Below are 8,819 nucleotides of genomic sequence, written 5' to 3'. Positions count from 1 at the left end.
TTAATATAACTAAGAAATCTTCTAAGAAATCTGACATCTTTCATGTATTCTTATCCTTCCAAACAGCCAGCCATTGACAATAGTGTCTTATATATTTTTGGCATAAATGATCTCTTTACTAAGCAATGTTGCTTCAATTCTGATCAGACACTTTTGAGTGCTGTATGTAGAAATGAAAGTCTAGTTCAATGGTTTTCAACTTTTTTAGACTCAAGGCACCCTCAGTAGACTTAGTGCACCTTTCAGTAAATGTCAGTTCTTAGTTTTTGCTCAATTTTTTTACTACAGAAAAACAATAGCGCCATTCTTTTGTTGTAAAGAACTCTGAAAGACCACAGTGGGTCAGAATGGTTTTAACACTGGGTTCCTACTTGAAGTCTCTGGGTGCATACAGACAAGCATGCACATACGGTCTGCAGTGCCTCAAAGCAGCTTGAGGCACCACAAACTGCATGTGGTGCATGTGCACCTGTTCACCATACTAATTTGCAGATCCTGGTGTAAAAAAAAATCCCCCACTTCTAAAAACAATATGGCGCACGTGGCAGCAATGTGCACCACCGGCAAAGGAGTCTGGATAGCCAGAGCCACACTCTGGCTGCTGGCCAGGTTGCAAGGGCTGGCTCAGTGCCACTGTTGCTCCAGAAGGCCCCTGAACCCCATTTAAGGGTGCTGGGGGTGCTAGCCCCAACCTGTCTTACCCCACCCAAGTCACTTGGATGCATGCTGGAGTGCACATGTAGGGGGGTTCCCGGGGATAAATTGCAGTGGCACAAATATGCTGCATGCTTACATACCTAAGAATGCTAATAATGTATGGCACAGCACCTTTGAAAGGATCTCAAGGCATTCCTTAGTGCTGTGGCACCCTGATTTACAATCACTGGTATCGCCAATCAAAAGATTAAGTCAGGGTTTTCAAATTCACTTTGTGCTCCAGGGTAGATTCAGACCATGAACTCCTTGTGAGCTGGATCCAGTCTGGGACACAAGTGTCAGCAGACCACGTGGTGGTAATACAACAGAATGTATGGCAGTGGCAGTGGAGCATATGGAAACAGCATTGACAGCAGATCATGTGGTGGTGGTGACAGCAGAGCACATGCTGGCAAATCCGCTCCTGCCATGTACTCCACACTGGAGTCAGAGCTGCTGTTACCAAGTGCCCTTTCCCACGGTGGAGCCTTTGGCTCTAACACTAGGGGTGTGGTGGGGGCTGGAGCTGTTGCCACCATTGTGGGTGTCATTGCCATCACTGTGTGGTCGGCTGCTGCTGCCCCTATTTGCCATGCATGCTCTGCTGCCCCTATTTCTGCAGGCCCCAACTTCTAGCTTCTCTCTTGAGGTCCAGTGGGCTGGATACTGTGGTTCCACAGGCCAGATCTGGCTCTGGGCCTCATGTTTGACACACCTGGCCTAAGCTATCACCCTACCTGTTTCATCTACACGACTGGTCCACAATCCAAACAGCCACAGAATGCTTACCTGGAACAAAGCACTGTGTGTGCGTGTGTGCAAGTGCAAGTGCACGCGTGTGCGCGCGCGCGCACACACACACGCACACACACACACACATATCCAGGTGTATAAGCACAGTCAGATTTTTTTTTTTTTGAACAGTTTCAAGTATGTATGGTCAATTAATTGTGACTCTTTATTTTTGTACACGTTATGGATTCACTTTACATGGTGCAGCACAGTTGCCAAGATGTGCAGATGTGTCTAGAATCAGCTGGTCACTTCCCACTGCCCTCCCTCTTTGCTCTCAGTGCAACTGGTAAGTGTGTTGTGTTGTGTTGTGGTGGAAGGGGAGGGAGGAGGGAAGGGGTATTGGGGAAATCGACGCCCCCCATGATGATGGTGGAGTGGGGCAAGGGCTGGGATAGGTGCGACAGAGCTGCAACTCATCTGGGAGGGGGGGGTGTGGGGATGGCATGGTGGCTTCTGCCGCTGCACGCAACCCAGGAGGGCATGTTGGGGCATGTGCCCCTACATCTGTGCGGGGTGGGGCAAGTGGGCTGCAGCTGAGGGCTTTTCTTGGTGGGGTGGGCTCTGGGCTTGGGGTGGGCAGTGGCTACACTGGGAAGGGGGTATGGTTGTGGTTGCAAGCCCCCCCAAATTTCACCATAGGCCCCCTGTAGCTCTCTTCCAGTCCCACCACCACCCACCCCATTTGCAAACCTGGTTCAAGCCCTGCCTCCACGTATGTGCTGGGAAGAACCAGAGCTATGCCAGATGGGTGGCAGCGACATTGGAAGGAGGCTATGGGGGAAGGTTACAGTGAAATTTGGGGTGGCCATAGCCCCCTCCCAGTGCCACCACCACCTGTCCCAAGCTCAGCCCCAACCAGGAAAAGCCCAACGTAGCCCCGACTCCACCCTGCAGCTGCAGCCCACTCGCACTCCACCAAGCAGATCTGCCCCCACTCCCCATGTCCCCGGATGAGCTGCAGGTCCATCCCCACCAAGCCCCTTCCCTCCCTGCTCCCTCCCCCCTCTCCTTCCACCACCCCAGACTTACTGGCTGCATGCAGCTCTCCAAGCTACCGGGCTCTGCTCCTTGCTGCCTGTGTGCTGCGCTGTGGCCATGTGTATGCACAGGTATTTATTATCCAAATTATTGGCCATATCTGGAACCTAAACCTTTATTTCTCTTAGACCCTTGGTATCTTTTTACACAATTTCTATTTGCATGGTTTTTTTTCCAAGAAAGTAACCAACGTGTAAATTGAGGCCCAACTTTATCACCCCATTAACTTAAATGAATTTAATTTAAATGAAACTCTTCTACACATTCATGTGTTCAGCCTTTTTTACCTTTTCAGCTCTAGGTGCTAGCCAGTTAGTATACAGGCTGCTCTTGGATTCCTTCTTAAGGCACTGGACTTTCCCCATGCCTTGTATTAGAAGCCTATGGTAACCCACTCAGTGTTCTAGATTCTCCCTAGTTTCAAATGGCTAAAGAAAATGTGCTGCAATAACTATTGGTCAACTACATTTGAATTGAATGTGTCCCCTTAGGCCACATCTCGACGAGTGTGGCCATTTGTTTCCCCGGGGACAAGTAGAAGTAGTACAAGGTGTGCTGCTGCTATTTATGGTGAAATTTTAGTACAGAAAAGCACTAAGGAGGGTCCAGAGAAGGGCCACGCATATGGTTAAGGGCTTGCAGGCCAAGCCCTATGCGGAGAGACTAGGGCACCTGGACCTTTTCAGCCTCCACAAGAGAAGGTTGAGAGGCGACCTTGTGGCTGCCTATAAGTTCATCATGGGGGCACAGAAGGGAATTGGTAAGGCTTTACTCAACAAGGTGCCCCTGGGGGTTACAAGAAATAATGGCCATAAGCTAGCAGACAGCAGATTTAGAGTAGACATTAGGAAGAACTTCTTCACAGTTAGAGTGGCCGAGGTCTGGAACGGGCTCCCAAGGGAGGTGGTGCTCTCCCCTACCCTGGGGGTCTTCAAGAGGAGGTTAGATAGGCATCTAGCTAGGGTCATCTAAACCTAGCACTCTTTCCTGCCTATGCAGTGGGGCGGACTCGATGATCTATTGAGGTCCCTTCCGACTCTAACATCTATGAATATGAATGTAGGAATAAAAGCTTTCTTTTAATTCTGATGATAATCGCTGTGTATACCTGTCTGGCTGTAATACATGAAGGCTGAGTAGAGGAGACCAGCTGAGGTTGGAAGTGGTATATGACAAAAATGGGACAATACAACAAGAAACATTGAAGGTTTGAAAATATTTCAAAGTATTTCTAAGCATAGAGTACAGAAATGAGAGAAGAGTTATTGAGTATCAAACTGCTGATGTCAAAGTAGTAGAGCCTTTGCTAGAGGAGATACAGATCTTTTAAAAAAATCAGAAATAATAAGGCACCAACGATGGACAATCTTCCGGCTTAATGCCTGAAATTTGGATTCAAAGCACTAAAACAACATCTTCATAAGATGATTTAAATGTTCTGTAGAGAGGAAAGAATACCCCAAAATGGAAGAAGGCAATAATACAGGTTTCCCTCACTTTATACAGGTTCTATATGTGCGAACTTGCTCTTATGCCATGACGCTTTTTATACCAAAAATTTGTTATATGCAAGGTAAATTACTCTTATGCAATTGGTGTGGTGAAAGCCTGCAGTCAGCTGCTTTGTGTGGTGTATTGTGGGTGCGTGCACACCCCACTCCAGCAGGTAAATCTGTGAGGGAGAGAGAAAGGGCTTGGGGGTGGGGCACAGATCGAGACCTCCTTGGTGAGGGAGAGAGCTGGGCACAGGCAGGGGCAGAGACTGCAGTGAGTGGGGCCCCAGACAGGACAGGTGGTGGGACACTTGGAGCCTGGGCAGCTCATCCAGGGGGCTCCACCCACCCCAGCTCCAGTGCCACACGTGAGAGGTAGTGTGGCGGGGATGCTGCCATGGAACAAAACTCACCTAAAGGAAGAGAGGAACGGAGCTGGAGAGGCACCACTAGGGACCGGAAGTGCATCTGGAACAGGGCTGCTGAAGAAAAAAAATGCTGCATTAAAGAAAGAAGGGGAAAAAATTGCCAGGAAGAGCCGAGAACAGTGCTGGCATGGACCCAGTTTATGTCAGCGTGCCAACGCCGATTTGCCAGCCAGCCCTCGGGGAGGCATAAAAACCTCACCAGATGAGGACGAAGAAGGACTGGATGTGAGTCTTTCTAAGGGCCCAGAGTGGCCTGGAGCTGTTTGCAGCCCCTTAGAGGGCATATTGTGGCAGCCCTAGGAGGGGTCAGCCAGGGATATGTTAAGCCCAGGAGGGCCTGACTACTTATCAAAAGCGGAGCACTCGAGTCTGGATTCGTCCAACCTGAGGAAAAGAGAAGAGGATCTGTGGACAGCCGTGGACCCAAACCAGAGGGAGAGAAAAGTACACTAGGGAGCAAGGTAATCCAAGACCAGTAAAAGTGCAGGCCAGCTGACGTATAGCCTAAAGCTGGACAGTACACCATCCAAACCAGACTTTACTGACTTAAAAAGGGGACAACAAGTTAACCTGTGCTGTGACTAGTACTAGTCGTGGCCTGGAATTAACATCTGGTTGGCATAAGGAGGGGTGTTGGGGAGGCAAAAAGCCAGATGGAAGGATTGAAGAAGGGACCCAGGAGAGACAGGACTTAAGATCATCCTCCCAATAATTAATTTATTCCAACAAAGACGTGGCAGGAGAGAACCCCTGGTGACTGTCCAAGATATCTGACTGAACTGTGAGCTGTCAACCATTAAAGGGACAGCAGCACCCGAAAACTAGTACAGGCAAAACGTGCTAGTGAGCGGCATGGGAGGTTACAGGCGGCATGAGGGTGGTATTGCTGTGAATCCCCTGGCCCAGGAACAGTCCTGCAGCCTGGCTACTCTGTAGCACCAGCCCCTGTAGCCCTGCCCGATCTGTCCCTGTTAATGCAGTGCCCCAAGAGCTGTGAGCCAAGAAGCCTCCTGGCAGCAGCACCCTCAGCTGCTGCTAAGGGCAGCTGATGCCCATGCTTCTGGAGCTGCAGATGCCCCAGAAGCAGCGCAGGGTTCAGTATAGTTGAGGTCTTAAAATACATCCCTATTCATTACATTGTAAAGTGGGTTCCCTTTATGCAAATTCAGATTATGCGCTGTTTTCCAGGAATGCATGTACAGCATAAAGCGAGGGAAACCTGTATGCCCAATTTACAAGAAGGGTGATTGAAGAGAGTGTAAAACCTGTCAGGGTATCTCTTTGTTGTGCACAATGTACAAAATTCTTTTTCAACGGTTACTAGACTGATTGCTCTTAAATTTGCAAGAAATTGTGCCATTTGAGTTCAAAAAAGAGAGATCAATTTGTGATTAGGTACTTTCAATAAGATTATTGCTGGAAAAGAAATGGGAAATTGTGAAAGATGCATGTCACTTCATCAAAGCTTATGATAGTAGTAGAAGAGAGTAACTATGGGCAGTCATGGTGGGGTTTGGAATTCTCTAAAAACTGGCATAATTTACTAAGATGTTTCCTAAAGGATAAAGAAGTTATATGAGAATTAAGGGAATGCTATAAGACCTGATAGAAACCAATAGTGGTCTCAAACACAGGGTTGCACTGTGACTGATGCTTTTCAACTTGATGTTTGTGAGGGTCATAAGAGCCATTGATGAAGAGAGACTGCAGCTGAACAGACTGTACCAGGTGATGGCTAGAAAATGATAGTTAGAGTTTTGCTTTTGGGAATTGGCTTGTAGGTAAAATAGATATGCATTAAAACAATGGTCCAGGGGAACAGTAAAGTTTAATTGGTTTCTAAAAGCCTGTTTCTGACAGTTTCCTTCCTTCAAGCCCACTTTGTTTGAAGCCAGTAGATGCACAGGCTGGGAAACTGAAGACATATACAACACTTTTCAGTACCATGAAAAGTGTACCCAAAGATAAGGGACTCTGCAGCATTGGTGCCAGGTCACAGCACCTGACTGCAGAGCCCTTGGGATTTCCAGCTTTGGTGAACAGACCAAATTAGGAGGTCCAGTAAATGACCAGATTAAGATGTGTGCATGTGATGGGTTTATTGGAGATGTACCTTCCGTCTCGGACAGCCCTAGGACTGGTAGAAGTTAGAATTGTTCACCTTGCCTGCATTATTCTTATCTGCTATCACTGTGTATCAATAAAATTTGCCTATTATTGAATGGAGAAGTCATGGTTTGTCTGAGGGTTTGGGTCCACCTGCATCAAGTTATCTGGGTAATAAATCCAGTGCCCACACCAAGTATTTATGTACGCAGAAGATCTCTACCTAATAGGAGAGGAAATGGAAATACCATGCAGCTATCATAAAGTCAAATGCCAAAGAAAATGGCCTTATTATCAAGCAAGACTAAATGCTAGGGGTGCTCTGATAAGAGTTTTTGGGGGCCAATACTGATAGCCGATATTTAAGGAGGCATATTGGCCAACACCAATCTGATACAGCTGCCCTCAGGTGGTAAGTCTGGTGCAATGGAAGGGGAGAGAGGAGGGAAGCGGCAAGGGGGGGCAGATCAACTCCCTCCAGTGGGGTTGGGAGGGGGTGCAGAACAGAGGTGCACCTCATGGTGTGGGGGCAGCTCCTGCTGCTGCTTGCACCCTGGGAGGGCGGGGGGGGTGTGCCCCCAGATTTGCATGGCACGGGGTGGGCTGCAGCTGTGGGGTGGAGCTGGAGGCGGCACTGCGTAGGGCTTTTCTTGCTGGGGGCTGGGCTCGGAGCGGGCTTCAACGGTGCTGGGAGGAGGCTGCAGCCACCCCAAATTTTGCCACAGCTCTGCTCCCAGCCCCCTGCTCCTGCCCTGAGCAGCTGCGACTTTTCCTGGTGCTTGAGTGGAAGAGCTGTGCCTGAAAGCAGCGCAGGGCTGGGAGTGAAGCTATAGTGAAATTTGGGGTGACTGCAGCCTCCTTCCAGTGCTGCTGGAGCCCGCTCCAAGTCCACTCCCTGCAGAAAAGAGCTAGATGCAGTGCTGGCTCCGGCTCCACCCCACAGCTGCAGCCCACCCAATGCCTCACAGATCTGGGGTACATGCCGTGTCCCGCCCTCCCAGTGTGCAAGCAGCAGCAGGAGCTGTCCCCAGCCCATGAGCCACTCCTGTCCCACACTCCCCACCCCGGCTGGCTAGCACCTGCCCCTGCCCCCTCCCTCACCACAGGGGCATTGATCTGCACCTGCCACGCCCCTTCCCTCTCCCTCCCCTTCCAACTTAGCAGCTGGAGGCAGCTCTCCACACTGCTGGTTCTGCTCCATGCTACTCTGTGGTTTTGTGCAGCACAGGCATTTATCAGCCAAGTTATCAATCTCATTGGGCTAATCTCCGATATAAACAATTTTCTTTATATCGGTACCAATCCGATATCAGACCAATGTATTGGTGCACTCTACATGATCACATCCAGAAATAAATCTCAATACCACAGGAGAAGAGAAGGATAGAGAATAACAACATGGGAAAAGTAGAGAAATTTCCAATATTTTGGAATAGTAAGCACGAAAGACAATGAAATAATTGAAGAAATCAAGGTAAGAATTTATGGTGTTAATTGTCTGTTGAGCCTGGCTGAAATAATGGCATCAAGGAAAATCTCAAGAAACCTTAAAATCCAACTTTGTACTACAATTGTTCGACCTGTCCTTTCATATGGATGTGAATCCTGGATGATTAAGGCAAAAGGAAAAATACTGCAAGTGTTTTAAAACAAAATGCTAATTGAAAATATTTGGTGCAGTACAAGAGAATGAAGCATGGAGGAGAAGATCTCAAGAGGTTATGGATCTTTACAAAAAACCGGGGGCATTTTTACACATGTATGCACTGCAGCATTGGGCGCTTTGACACAAGCAGTTGTATAAGTGGTGAAATGCACGTCAGAGCACAGAAAATGGCAGCGGGCCACTTTTGAACAAAAACACATCCGAGGTGTTTATAACGGGGGTGCAACAGGCTTCCGCCTGTGTGTCTTATGCCGGAGCCGGGGACAAACTGTGGCTAAGCCATTGGTGGGCCCTTCTGTGCATGAGCTCGGGGTCTGCGGCTCCCCCCTCTGGTGCCTCAGAGGCCTCCACCCAGACGGAGCCCATGGTTCTGGGCTCCACATAGACGGAGCCCCTGGCTCTTGGCTGTGGGGGCTGCCTGTCACTTTTTCAGGCTCTGGGGTCCAGGAGCATGGCCACCTCCCCTTGTGAGATCTGCTCCCTTTTGGGGTCTCTGGCGCACCAGGTGGAGGAGTTCCAGGCCGCAGTCCAGAGACTGCATACAATCAGGAACTGTGAGCAGGAGATCGACTCCTACTGCCAGGCCCTTCTCCCTCA

Source organism: Alligator mississippiensis, chromosome 5 (assembly GCF_030867095.1).
Source record: "Alligator mississippiensis isolate rAllMis1 chromosome 5, rAllMis1, whole genome shotgun sequence".
NCBI classification, from domain to species: Eukaryota; Metazoa; Chordata; order Crocodylia; family Alligatoridae; genus Alligator; species Alligator mississippiensis.
Note: the sequence above shows the minus strand (reverse complement) of the source record.